Raw genomic sequence first — 15261 nt, forward strand, 5'->3', positions numbered from 1 at the left:
TACCAACCAAAAAAACTCCAGGACCAGGTGGATTCACAGCCAAATTCTACCAGAGGTACAAAGAGGAGCTGGTACCATTCCTTCTGAAACTATTTCAAACAACAGAAAAAGAGGGAATCCTCCCTAACTCATTTTATGAGGCCAGCATCATCCTGATACCAAAGCCTGGTAGAGACACAACAAAAAAAAGAGAATTTTAGGCCAATATCCCTGATGAACATGGATGCGAAAATCCTCAATAAAATACTGGCAAACCACATCTAGCGGCATATCAAAAGCTTATACACCACGGTCAAGTCAGCTTCATCCCTGGGATGCAAGGTTGGTTCAACATATGCAAATCAATAAATGTAGTCCATCACACAAACAGAACCAATGACAAAAACCACATGATTATCTCAATAAATGCAGAAAAGTCCTTCAACAATATTCAACACCCCTTCATGCTAAAAACTCTGAGTAAACTAGGTATCGATGGAACATATCTGAAAATAATAAGAGCTATTTATGACAAACCCACAGTCAATATCATAGTGAATGGGCAAAAACTGGAAGCATTCCTTTTGAAAACTGGCACAAGACAAGGATGCCCTCTCTCAGCACTCCTATTCAACATAGTGTTGGAAGTTCTGGCTAGGGCAATCAGGCAAGAGAAAGAAATAAAGGGTATTCAGTTAGGAAAATAGGAAGTCAAGTTGTCTCTGTGTGCAGATGACATGATTGTATATCTAGAAAACCCCATCGTCTTAGCCCAAAATCTCCTTAAGCTGATAAGCAACTTCAGCAAAGTCTCAGGATACAAAATCAAAGTGCAAAAATCACAAGCATTCCTATACACCAATAATAGACAAACAGAGAGGCAAATCATGAGTGAACTCCCATTCCCAATTACTATAAAGAGAATAAAATACCTAGGAATACAACTTACAACTATAAAGAGAATAAAATACCTAGGAATACAACTTACAAGGGATGTGAAAGACCTCTTCAAGGAGAACTACAAACCACTGCTCAACTGAAATAAAAGAGGACACAAACAAATGGAAAAACATTCCATGCTCATGGATAGGAAGAATCAGTATCGTGAAAATGATCATATTGCCCAAGGTAATTTATAGATTTAATGCTATCCCCAACAAGCTACCACTGACTTTCTTCACAGAATTGGAAAAAACTACTTTAAAGTTCATATGGAACCAAAAAAGAGCCCAGATAGTCAAGACAATCCTAAGCAAAAAGAACAAAGCTGGAGGCATCACACTACCTGAGTTCAAACTATACTACAAGGCTACAGTAACCAAAACAGCATGGTACTGGTACCAAAACAGAGATATAGACCAATGGAACAGAACAGAGGCCTCAGAAATAACACTACACATCTGCAACCATCTGATCTTTGACAAACCTGACAAAAACAGGCAATGGGGAAAGGATTCCCTATTTAATAAATGGTGCTGGGAAAACTGGCTAGCCATATGTAGAAAGCTGAAACTGGACCCCTTCCTTACACCTTATACAAAAATTAATGCAAGAAGGATTAAAGACTTAAACATAAGACCTAATACCATAAAAACCCTAGAAGAAAACCTAGGCAATACCATTCAGGACATAGGCATGGGCAAAGACTTCATGACTAAAACACCAAAAGCAATGGCAACAAAAGTCAAAATTGACAAATGGGATCTAATTAAACTAAAGAGCTTCTGCACAGCAAAAGAAACTATCATCAGAGTGAACAGGCAACCTACAGAATGGGAGAAAATCTTTGCAATCTACCCATCTGACAAAGGGCTAATATCCAGAATCTACAAAGAACTCAAACAAATTTACAAGAAAAAAAACAAACAAGCCCATCAAAAAGTAGGCAAAGGATATGAACAGACACTTCTCAAAAGAAGACATTTATGCAGCCAACAGACATATGAAAAAAATGGTCATTATCACTGGTCTTCAGAGAAATGCAAATCAAAACCACAATGAGATACCATCTCATGCCAGTTAGAATGGTGATCATTAAAAAGTCAGGAAACAACACATGCTGAGAGGATGTGAAGAAATAGGAATGCTTTTACACTGCTGGTGGGAGTGTAAATTTGTTCAACCATTGTGGAAGATGGTGTGGCGATTCCTCAAGGATCTAGAACCAGAAATACCATTTGACCCAGCAATCCCATTACTGGGTATATACCCAAATGATTATAAATCATGCTACTATAAAGACACATGCACATGTATATTTATTGCAGCACTATTCACGATAGCAAAGACTTGGAACCAACCCAAATGCCCATCAGTGATAGAGTTGATAAAGAAAATGTGGCACATATATATCATGGAATACTATGCAGCCATAAAAAGGATGAGTTCGTGTCCTTTGCAGGGACATGGATGAAGCTGGAAACCATCATTCTAAGCAAACTATCACAAGGACAGAAAACCAAACACCACATGTTCTCACTCATAGGTGGGAGTTGAACAATGAGAACACATGGACACAGGGTGGGTAACATCACACAGCAGGGCCTGTCGGTCGGGGGGGCACTGGGGGAGGGACAGCATTAAGAGAAATACCTAATGTAAATGATGAGTTGATGGGTGCAGCAAACCACCATGGCACATGTATACCTATGTAACAAACACGCACATTGTGCACATGTACCCTAGAACTTAAAGTATAATTTAAAAAATAAATTTAAATAAAAGACATACTCCCCTCCCTCTAGAAGAAGTCAACTGTAATAATTATAACGGCAAAAAGAGTAGAAAGTCCTGCCTTCAATATCTGGTGCCTCTTGGGATGCACTGGAAAAATTCTAATTGACATTGAATAGGGAGAGAGCAGCTTCTACTCCCAAACTTGTGATGCTTTGTCCAGCACACACAGAATTCTTTTGGATAGATAGGATGTGGTAGATACACTCTTAAAGTGGGTTCTTGAAAACCCATTTCTCAGAATTTGCCAGGGTTCAATGCTATAGACGGTGGTTAAGAACTTTCCAGACCAGAGGACCATGAGATGTGTGAATCATCACTTTCCACTACCAAAGATCACACAAAATGCTGGGCATTAACTCTCAAGTTCAGAGAATGCCTTTGTTGCAAGTGGAGAATCCAGTTGACTTGAGTTAGGGTACAGAGACTCAGAACTGGGTGTGGGAGCATGGCCTTTAGCAGTGGGATACCAGAAAAAGGGAAACACAGTCTCTGCCTCAGGCAGTAGTGAACTTGGGGAGGAAGGTGCAGTCTGAGGTATCAAATTGCAAGGGCACAAGAATTAGATTACAATGGAAGTGAAGATCAGAAAGATTCCTGAGACTGTGGTATGCAGAGAAGGGAACTTACTGTGGAGTCCTGTGGTCTGGTCCAAGGACAATTTGAGAGCTGTTTAAGATGTTACTGATTGAAATTCCTCTTCCCTCACCAACTAAAAAACCCTGCTAGAGGCCGGGCGCGGTGGCTCACGCTTGTAATCCCAGCACTTTGGGAGGCCGAGGCGGGCGGATCACGAGGTCAGGAGATCGAGACCACGGTGAAACCCCGTCTCTACTAAAAATACAAAAAAAATTAGCCGGGCGTGGTGGCGGGCGCCTGTAGTCCCAGCTAGTCGGAGAGGCTGAGGCAGGAGAATGGCGTGAACCCGGGAGGCGGAGCTTGCAGTGAGCCGAGATTGCGCCACTGCACTCCAGCCTGGGCGACAGAGCGAGACTCCGTCTCAAAAAAAAAAAAAACCCTGCTAGAAGGTTTTCAGTTCTTTCAAAACTGTTCTGAGAGATCTCACTAGAAAGATATGGAGAATATCAGAAACCTTTAAATTTGTTTGGGGGAAGAATAATGCAAAGAAAATTGCATATTTCTATGAAATACAGTTCTAATTTTAGAGAGTAACTTCATTGTCAGCAAATGTTTTGTGGTTTTTATAAACTTCCAAGTAAATAAACTCTTCTGGTGTTATTTATTATTATTGTTATTTTAATTTTTGAGACAGAGTCTCTCTCTGTCACCCAGTCTGGAGTGCAGTGGTGCCGTCTTGGCTCACTGCAACCTCTGCCTCCCACGTTCAAGCGATCCTCCCACATCAGCCTCCCAAGTAGCTGGGATTAGAGATGCATGCTGCCACGCCCAGCTAATTTTTGTATCTTTTGTAGAGACAGGGTTTCACCATGTTGCCTAGGCTGATCTCAAACTCCTGGGCTCAAGCAATCCACCTCCCTCAGCCTCCCAAAGTGCTGGGATTATAGATATGAGCCACTGTGCCAAGCCTGTATTATTATTATATACACTTGGCTAAGGTGAGCAATATCTATTTGAGTCCAGGTCTACATTTCTGGAGTAGACAAACCCAAGTAAACAGTTCTGTTGCAGAATTCTTTTCTAAAAGTTTTTAAAGGGCTTTTTTGTTTTGTTTTGTTGGCCTAGATATGCACTTATTCATCTACATAATACCATAATAACTTGTAGACAAAATAATCACTTGGTGACTTTGTCTACAGGAAAACAAATCATGAATAGTTCTGTTTTCATGTTGACACACTCCTGATAAAGGAAAGATATTGGGGACTAGAGTGAAGGCAGCTCAGTTGATACACTGTCTCATTCAAAGAAAAGGGAAGCTGGAAAATGTGGACTGTGACTTCATTACATGAATGAAGTATGGTAGTTTAGGGAGATGAGGTGAGGATATTTGCCCTATTTCTCATTGCTATAGCACACACTGGTTCTGGAATCCCAGCAAAGGTCCCTGTAGGTCACCATGCCCTCTCTGACCCACAGGAAGTCACCACCTTTTCTTTGCATCATAAATTATTTAGCAAACTATTGACAAAAGCAAAAAATTATAAACTTCCATGAAAATTATTTTGAGCTCTGAATGTCTATATCCAAATCAATATTACTTTATTGTACATGATATTCTTAAAAGGTAAAGCTCAGCTGAAGCTTCAACTAGTTGATTATTTGGCATTTTGAGAAGTCAGGGAACACAAGAGACAGCCTCTTGCTTTACACCACTAACCCTGAGACAGCTGCAGCCACTTCCTGGGTGAGGTTTCCTGAGGCCACTCCTTTAGGCCCATGACTGAAACATGATGTCCTGCACCCTGGAAAGGGCGCATGGCTGCACTTTAGCACATCTGCCCAATTCGAATGCTCCTGAAATGTTAACAGCTGCAGCTGGGCCTGCCAAGGGGCTGCTTTAGTGACACAAAAAGCCATTCATTACAGTTCTCAATGCAATTTGTGATGTTTTAGTTCTTCTGTTGTTACTGTTATTCTTGAAGGTTGCTTCTTGTTTGGAGCACTGGTTAAAACGGGGATGTCTTTTCCTTAGACCAAAATTATTTTGTGCACACAGACAGTAGCATATAAGTACACTAAATATTCCTTTGGCACAAATGATCTTCCAGATGGAATGAAAACACCTGAGCTATTCAATACAAACCCACGTTTTTCATGTGACATACCACCTCTTATATTTTAGTGTTGTATCCTTCAGACTTCCAGTCTTCATCCTGCTTTAAATGTGAAGATTTTTCTTTAATCCAATTTCTTAATGAAACAAGAAACTGTTAGGGAGATAAAAAGTTTAGCATTTTTAAATGTATGTTCCAGGGATATTGATTTATTCAGCTTGTACCCCTTGGTGATACAAATGAAAAAAAGGATATCAGGCTAACTTAGAAGTTAGCAGGGGTTTTCCCTCGTAGGATTCTGTGCAATTAATTAGGACAACAGGGAAGCCTTTCACGAAAGTTGTATCTTTGGGCTTACCCTCACGTTCTTTCATCTTAAAATAATATGTTGGTTTCTAATCTCCCTCACCCCACACACACAATGGTGTGGGTTAAAAGCCAATCAAAAAGCAAAGAGGCTTTCTAATATTCAGATTTTAATGTAACATGATAAATTACATTTCTAATTCAAATTATAGCTTTAATTAAGAGGGGAAATGTCTTTATAAAAGTAAGAGAGGAAATGTCTTTATAAAAATTACCATTTTCAGGCTGAGCACGGTGGCCCACGCCTGTAATCCCAGCACTTTGGGAGGCCGACCACGGGTGGATCACCAGAGGTCAGGAGTTCGAGACCAGCCTGGCCAACATGGCGAAACACTGTCTCTACTAAAAATACAAAAAAAATAGCTGGGCATGGTGGCACATGCCTGTAGTCCTGGCTACTCAGGAGGCTGAGGCATGAGAATAAGGCACGAGAATCACTTGAACCCGGGCTCAGAGGTTGCAGTGAGCTGAGACCACGCCACTGCACTTCAGCCTGGGCAACAGAGTGACTCCATCTCAAAAAAAAGAAAAAAAAAAGTTACTGTCTTCAAACCACAGTTAATGTTTCAATTAATTTATTTTATCTGTCAAAAATATTATTGAGTTCCTAATAGCATCTTAGCAATATGATACATTTTATACTTCTTTTGAGCCCAGCATAAAATGGGGATCTGTTGATGAGGGTCTTGTTAACTAGTGGGAGAAATCATGTATGAAGACATCATTACCAAGCTCTTCTTTGGCATTATAGCAGAAGCTGTGGAGCCTTCTGAAGGACTTTGGTGCTCACTTCTCCAGCTACTGGGAGTGATGGTGACTAAGTACCTTCAGTGAAGTCCTTCTCCCAGAATTGCCCTCAGTGAAAGATTGCCACCTTGCCCAAGGTCATGCTGCCCCCATGAAAGCAGCCTATATCAATGACTGGTCGGTTAGGGACAGGGCATAGAGGCCCCAGGCCCTTGCCTTAAGGCAGAGTAACTCAGAGGGGTCATTCTAGCTCTGAGCACATGGGGGATCACTTGACCAGCTCAACTCCTTCCTCCGCCCAACCCTAAGTCCTTCACTCCCCTATAGGTATTTACCCCAAGGGCACTCCCCATTGTGTTTCTTGCAAGCAAATCTCTGTCAGGGTCTGGTTTCTGGGAGGGACCCAGCCACAGTAGCCTTAAATACTTATATAATAGAATTTGGAGGCCCAGGTTTTGTCTTGCTCTGGCCACCATGTTAAGTTACCTCTCTCAGCTTCATTTAGAACTAAAGGTTGGACTAGATCCCCAAAGTAACTTACATCTCTAAAAGTCTATGATGTGTCACAACAAGCACTCGATCTTGATTGCTCTTCTAAAAATCATAACTATTATCAATGGAAAAGAATGTGTAATCAAAATTCAATGACTTAATGGCCGGGCATGGCAGCTCATGCCTGTAATCTCAATGCTTTGGGAGACCAAGGTGGGAGGATCACTTGAAGCCAGGAGTTCAAGACCAGCCTGGGCAACATAGTGAAACCCCCATCTATTAAAAAAAAAAAAAAACAAAGGCCAAAAAATTCAGTAACTTGGATTCAGTTACTAGTGTGTCTGGCAATACAAAATAGATTTTCCCACAAAAATCCAAATATCCCTTTTACAAAACAAGGTACTACTGTAAGTCATCATATTCTGAGTTTAATTCCACAGCTTTCAGCTCCTTTCTTTTCTCTGAAAGGTTCGTAGGTGCAGAGGTAAAACCACTCAATATCTCATTTCCATTTGGAATATGGCCAATGGTCTCATAGATGGTTGGTTAAATCCATCTGGAATCAGATATTTCAGAATCAAATAATACTGTATCAGTATTCTTAAGTGGTGAATTTTAAAAGAAAGGAGGGACTCTTTTATAACAATTTAACAAAGATAATATGAAAAAAATTGTGACCAGTTAGGAAATGAAATACACATATATGAGCTACGATATCACTAATTATGATACATGACTCCACTACTTAAGGCTTCACATCCTTTGTGTCTGGTTTTATCCTCTTGCTTTTTCTGATGTAGATGTGTTAAAGCCATCTCAGTGCTTGCATCAGCCCTCTCCTTCTTGGTAGGTAGCTTAAGAGAACTTAAACTTCCTCTGAAAGAGGCGTATTGTCAGCTACCGCCACCAGCACCAGGTCATTCTTGCTAGGATAAAGTGGGGCTTTTCTTTGTTATCATTGTTGTGTTTTTGTTTTTACAGTGATGAGAAAGAATCTTGGTCCCTGTCCTACAGAGGCAAAGACAAACGGGAAAATATGTTCTCTCCTTTGTTTCTTTGCATATGCTGTTCCCTCTGCCTGGAATATTTCTCCACCGTTTTTTCATCTGGTTAATTCTTTTTTTTTTTCTTTTTTTTTTTTGAGATGGAGTCTCGCTCTGTCATTCAGGCTGGAGTGCAATGGCACGATCTCAGCTCATTGCAACCTCTGCTTCCCGGGTTCAAGCAATTCTCCCTCCTCAGCCTCCTGAGTAGCTGGGATTACAGGTGCCCACCACCACACCCAGCTATTTTTGTATTTTTAGTAGAGATGCGGTTTCACCGGGTTGGCTGCTCTCAAACTCCTGACCTCAAGTGATCTGCTTGTTTCAGCCTCCCAAAGTTCTGGGATTACAGACTTGAGCCACTGTGCTTGGCCCTTCTGGTTAATTCTTACCATTTTTCACATCCTTAAAACTCTCAACTTTAACATGATATCCCCACAGAAAAGCTTTCTGATGCCCCAGCATCGGTTAGGAGGCTTCCACAGTCTCCCACAGATTCCTGTCATGTTCTTAGCAGACAGTCATTTGTCTGTCTCCTTGCTCTGACTAAGCTAAGCAACTTAAGGCCAGGATGGCAGACCTCAGCTTTGTAGCCTTAGTACCTAGCACTTAGGTGTCTGCTACATAATCTGTGCTAAATATGGGGTAGTTAAATTAATGATGATGAAAAAACCTGGTAATCTTTACAAGCCAAGAGGACTCTTTTCGAACAGCCATGCCATTGCTCTAACAAGCAAAGATGTGTACTGTACTGAAATTGTCATTTAAAAATGGCATAATAAGACAAATTTTATTAAATCCCTTTTTCCCTCTTCCTGGGTACTAAATTGTTGTGGAAGTTACATAAAAGAACATAACTAAGTTAAATAGTGAGAAATTAAAATAAAATGTCATGTTATCTCAATGAGGTAACCATGGAGCTAGTAACACTAGTCCAAAAAGCCTAACAGACAACAGCCAGGCTGGAGTCATTTTTACACAGCAGCACTGATTTTACTCCTTTATAGAACTGTGGGGGAGAAAGATTAATTCCTCCACATTAGAAGTATTTTACAGAATACCTTTTAAAACGATAAAGACATTGTCTCTGGTTGTTATGGAGAAACAATAGATGTTAATCAAAGTTAAGTGAGTGGTTTTGGTTAATGCTGGGGGATTTACTGCTATGATAATCCAGGCTATGGTTTAGGGTTACCTGAGAGTCAGGTGTGTGGGCTTTCTTAGGATCACGTTACCATATCAACCTTCAGTAAGCAGGGAAGGAAGACTTTAGTAAGAATGTGTAAAAATGGTCCCTCCCCAGGAAAAGGGTTTCAGCTTTTCTTTCTGCTTTACCTCCCACTCTGATGATCTTTGGTATACTCACCACCCACGGGTGTCTGCAGCTCCCTCTCCCATCACACATACAGCCTCATCTCCACCCAGCCAGGGGCCTCGTGCTTTCTCCCGAGCCTGTTAGACCTGGAGCCAGTGAGGCCATAACCATGAGGGTAAAAATGGCCCAGAAAGTTGAACTTGTGATCGTAGGCAGGGCTATCAGTGTTTTAATAGATAAAATCTTAATCCAAGAAAACAAATTCCTGATTTTCAAAGTTTCAGGCATCAACAAGCAAGCAGTGGAAGGGGTCTTGGGGCCTTGCCCATGGCAGCTGTCTGCCCCACAGATGTAGACGGCTGATGTGCCTTAGATTTTAGGTCCTTTTCTTTTTTTTTCTTTTTCCATTTTTTAAAAATGTCTCTTCCTTCCTCCGTAAAAATTTTCCTAGTGTTGTGGCCCCTTAAAAAATTACTATCAGCTGGTTGTGGTGGCTCACGCCTGTAGTCTGGGAGGCCAAAGCCGGTGGATCACGAGGTCAGGAGTTCAAGACCAGCTTGGGCAAGATGGTGAAACCCCATCTCTACTAAAAATACAAAAATTAGCCAGGTGTGGGGGTGGACACCTGTAATCCCAGCTACTTGAGAGGCTGAGGCAGAGAATTGCTTGAAACGGTGAGGCAGAGTTTGCAGTGAGCTAAGATCATGCCACTGAACTCCAGCCTGGGCGACACAGCGAGATTCTGTCTCAAAAAAAAAAAAAAAAAAAAAAACAAAAAACTACAATCACGTGTACTGCTTTGAGGAAAATCCACGATTATGAAAACCTCAGGGTAATGTTTCATCCCAACGTTTCATATTATCTGAAATTATCAAAACTTAATATGGTTACAACCTCCCGCTCCCCAAATCTGATCAGAGAGAAAAAAGTTTTGAAGTTAACAGTCTTTCCCCAGCTAATATCATTCTGGAAAAAAAAAAAAAATCAGCATTCAATCAAGTTTAGACAAGATTTTTTTGGTTGTTGTTTAAGATTGCTGCGATGGTTTCATATTAGACTCCCTTGCCCCTTTCCAAATTGTTTACAATCACCCCTCCTTCCCCAGGGGTTTTAGAATGAATCATCAACTTTCCTTTTTCAACTACACTATTAAATTAGGATACAGCCTGGAACCTAACATTTGTTCTTACAAGCATTTCTTTCATGTCATCAGCTGTAATAGAAACCAGAAATTCAGTAGGCGGGCCTCATCTCCAACAATGCAGAAGCAGGACATCCAGGCCCCCACATCTGCCGTTGTACACCATTTAAATACACTTCAGAATCATTGTTAAGGGTTGGAGAATTAGTGCTAACATAGAAAAAGTTAAATTAAATGTATATGAAAATTCTTAATTTATTTTAATTCAGAAGCAACATATGTCATTTATATTGAGTAAAAAGTTCAAAACAACTTCCTCCTCTGAATGTCAATCTTATGTCCAATGCCTTTAAAAGACATCCACATGTTAAACAGTGATTTTCAAAATCCAGCTTCAAGAAATTAAAGATGCTTTTAATCCTTTTTTTTTTCTTTTTTTTGAGACAGAGTTTCGCTCTTGCCACCCAGGCTGGAGTGCAGTGGCACAATCTTGGCTCACTGCACTGAACCTCTGCCTCTCAGTTTCAAGCGATTCTCCTGCCTCAGCCTCCCAAATAGCTGGGAATACAGGCACCCACCACCATGCCCAGCTAATTTTTTGTATTTTTAGTAGAGATGGGGTTTCATCATATTGGCTAGACTGGTCTCCAACTCGTGACCTCAGGTGATCTGCTCGCCTTGGCATCTGTAAAAATCCATAGTTATAATAACAGCTGCCATTTAGTGGCATATTATGAAAACCAAACCTTTACCAAAAGATGTAACTGAGAGGTAAAAGCACCTAGCATCATTCGTGAATTCATCCATTCCACAAATAATGCTCTCACTCTGCCACTATGCTAGGGACCAGGGATGTAGCAGTGGACACAGTACCAAAACCCTTGTCATGTGGAGCTTTTATTACAGGGAGGGTGAGGTGAGAGAGATTATAAATAAAATATATCAATAAATATACAGTAAGTTAGATGGTGAAATGCTATAGAGAAAATAGAGGTGGGAAGAAAACTACTGAGTGATGGGGGTGGGGAGGAAGTTACAGCTTTGAAGTAGGGTGGTCAGGGAAGGTGGTATTTGAGTAAGCCATGCAGGAGATGTGACTTTGAAGGAGAGGAGGATTCCAGGCAGAGGAGACCATAAGTACCAAGGTCCTAAGGCAGGAATGCCTGGCAAGTTAAGTGACAGCAGAGTCCAGTGTGCAGAATGAGTAACGGGGAGGGAGTTAAGAGATAAAGTCATAGAAGGTGCCGAGGAGGGGGATGAGCAGGTTATATAAGCTTTGTAGAGCATTATCAAGACGTTGGTTTTTACTTTGAATGCGGTGGGAAGATTCTGAACAGAGAAGTGACATGATCGAACTTAATCCTCTAGAAGATTATTTTGGCTACTGTGTTGCAAATAGATTTCAGAAAGGCAAGAATGGAAGCAGGTAGATACTAGGTGCTCCAGAAACACTTGCTTATTGTAAATTGTATTTTTACATTAAGTTCTCTCTCCTTTTTTTTTTTTTAACTTACTCTACCTTTAAACAAATTTATTTATTTTCTTATTCTCCACGTATTTGGGGTGCAATATATTCACATTTGGAAGCAATACAGTTGCATTTCTTTAAAACATGGAATAAGTTTCAGATTTTTCACCATCAGGTCAAACTGGTCTCTCATTTGACGTTTCATTTTCTTTTCCCTAATTTGGGCAAAAGGTTAAAAATAGTTTATTCTTCCTGAGCAGAGACAACTGCAAATCAACAGAAGTACATAGCAGTAGCCATAACACTAATGGCCAATAACTTTTGAGTGTTCTACATACACTAGGCACAGTGCTAGGTGTTCAGCAATGAATTAGCTCCTTTAATCTTCACAGTGACTTGCTGAGGTTGGTACTATTTATCATTCCAATTTTCACAGACAAGGAAGAGAAAAGTTAAAGAACTACTTGAGGTTACCTAGCTGGCACAGGGCCAGGCAAAGATTGGAACAAAGCCTGTGGAGCTCAGAACCTGTGCAGTTGACTGTCACATTATATTACTCTTACCTCCCAGCCATCTACAGTAAGGTCCCCACCAAGAGACTGAGGAGAGAGGGAAGACTTCAGGAAACTTGGACTGGAGAGTACGCTGAAAAATGAGTCTGGTCCACATGATGTTATCGTGGTCTGTATCTGGAGGAACGATATGTTAACAGAAGGGACTGGAATGAAAAGACGAAAAGAGTCGAGACCACAGGATAACATATATCTGGGTCTTCCCAGCATTGCCCAGGGAATAGAGAGCTGCATTTATTGACCAGGAGTACCCCGATCATGCAGAGTAAGTATACTCTATTGCAGAATGGGATAGCACATTAGGTTTTTCTGCAGAGTGAATAAAATACGCCTCTAATCCCCCTGTGCGGGGTTAATGAACAAATGGCATTTCTGTTTATAAATCAGCCTTTTGTGAGTTTGGTTTGCTTGAATCAGCACCTCCCTCTTCCCTACAACCCCCTCTCCCCCTCAATCACCTACTATTCCTCTCCCATCTGCCTCCACTGCCCAGAGCTTCATCAGTCCCTCCATTTCCCCCGACCTCTGGGCTGAACTATAGTGACTACGAAAGCTGCCGGCTTGCACCAGCCAGCTAGCTTGCCAGCTTTACTCACCATCATTCTGAGCGGCTGTTCTGAGTTGTTTACAGCATAATACAAATTTATCTGGGGAACGGCTTTTAAGTTATTTTTGTGCCGTGGTTTTGATTTATTTAAGCTTCTCCCAACTAATTGAAGAAGCTTAGTACATTTTGGTACAGAAATTTGATTTGTCATTTTGCGCTCTTGATCTGTTGCCTCCCAGGAATGTGTGGTTCCTATCTTATTTGCCATCTGACGCAGGGGAAAGCTTAGGTGGTGGACATTTATATTTTGTGCAGTTAATGTGGCATGGATTCTAGATTTATCTTTTGCTGTAACTTGGTGAGAAAATGCATTTGGAGTTTAAATAAACTGGTAACTGACAATATTGGAAAAGTACCAGAGTTTTTTCATCTGCTTCTCTCTCTGTTTTTGAACAGACTCCCAGACTCCTTCTCAGGTCTTAGCCTTCCATTTGATTCCTTAAAAATACTTAGCACACTGTTTTGTTCACATAGATATATTTTTGTATATATTGCATCTATTTTGTATATCTATCTCCCTGTGTGTGTGTGTGTGTATTATATAGGTATATACTTTTAAAATTTGTTTGTTTTTAAAACTCTGCTCTAACAGAATATAGCAGTTGCTTACAGGGAGAAGAACGTGGTGGCCAGGGAGAAGGGTGAATGGAGATTTTATTTCATTGTTTATACTATTAATATTTTGACTTTTTGAAATTTGCACGATATTTGTAAACTAGCTACTCAAGTTCACTAGTTGATTTACTTTCAAAATAAAACTACTTCAGATTGAAAGAAATTAATTTTCTCCTTATGCAGGATCAAAAGCACCATATCATTTATGAATAAGAACTTGTTTTTTTAAAAAAATAGAATGATAGGCTGAGCACAGTGGCTTATTCTGGAATCCCAACACTTTGGGAGGCTGAGGCAGGAGGATCACTTCAGCCCAGGAGTTCAAGGCCAGCCTGGTCAATATAACAAAACCTCATCTTCAAACAAAAAAAATTTTTAATTAGCTGGGAGGCTGAGGTGGGAGGATCACTTGAACCCAGACGTTTGAGGCTGCAGTGAGTTATGATTACGCCTCTGCACTCCAGCTTGGGGGACAGAGTAAGATTTTATCTCAAAAAAATAAATAAAAGAATGAACTGAACATGAAATGTGGTAGGCCTGTGCAAAGAATCTACAAATCCTGACCAAGAGTCATAAAGACATAAATAAATGGAAGGATAAACTCTGTTTCTGGATGTTTTAATATTGTAAAAAGTAAGTTCTTCCTAAATTCAAATATAAATTAAATGGTGTCTCAGAGAAAATCCCCCCAAAAATCTGGGAGGTGGAGGAAAAGAGGAAATGTGCCAAAATTTCTATTTAAAAAATATGGAAAGATAAATATGTAAGAATAATGGACATTTTGACAAAGAAGAGTATAGTTAAACATAAAATATAATTTTAAAAAATATAAAGAAGAGATAAATCTTATCAGATATCAAAATGCATTATAATTACTTTAATTAAAACTATTATACAGATATAGAACTCACAGACAAAACAAGAATTAGAATAAAAAGTCCAGAACTGGTTTTAATATATTGAAGAATTTTTATATATTAAAGACACCATTTCACTTGAGGAGATAAAGGAATGAATTATTTTGTAAATGTTGGAATTGCCAAATAATGGGAAAAAATAAAATTAGAGTCCCATCTCAGAGCTATAATCAAAAGTTTAGTAGGTTAAATGTTTAAATACAAATTTTAAAAAATGAATCCATAAATTACTGAGAGAAAGTATAATTTCCTCTTAGATCATTCATCTTAGATCTTGGGTACAGAATGTTTTTTTTTAAGCAATGCAACATAGGTAGAATTATAAATAAAAAATGTTATACATTTGACTACTTTAAAACTCTTTGTGCCATGAAAATGAAATTTAAAATTAAGAAAAATTGGAGAAAAACTCATTAGATCATATGTAATTTTACATATGTGATAAATATGTCGACAGAGCTCTTAAAACTCAATAAGAGAAATATTAGAATTCAATATTTTATGTTCAGAGGACATGAATAGGCAGTTCACAAAAAAAGCAATATGCATAGCCAATAAGCATTTTATTAA

The 15261-nt window shown here is 39.7% G+C and overlaps 1 protein-coding gene across 6 annotated transcripts in view; it reads left to right on the plus strand.

Annotated features, from left to right (window-relative positions):
- Positions 1-15261, plus strand: part of WDFY2 (WD repeat and FYVE domain containing 2) — a 314795-nt gene that overhangs the window by 81688 nt on the left and 217846 nt on the right. The window contains exon 3 of one of the 6 annotated variants that reach the window (XM_063619258.1): positions 12551-12817. The exons of the other annotated variants lie outside the window; for them this stretch is intronic. The gene's annotated coding sequence lies outside the window, so the exon portion shown is untranslated. The remainder of the gene's footprint in view (positions 1-12550; positions 12818-15261) is intronic. 6 annotated transcript variants of the gene reach the window in all.

The sequence above is a fragment of the Symphalangus syndactylus genome, chromosome 15 (genome assembly GCF_028878055.3).
Source record: "Symphalangus syndactylus isolate Jambi chromosome 15, NHGRI_mSymSyn1-v2.1_pri, whole genome shotgun sequence".
Classification (NCBI taxonomy): Eukaryota; Metazoa; Chordata; class Mammalia; order Primates; family Hylobatidae; genus Symphalangus; species Symphalangus syndactylus.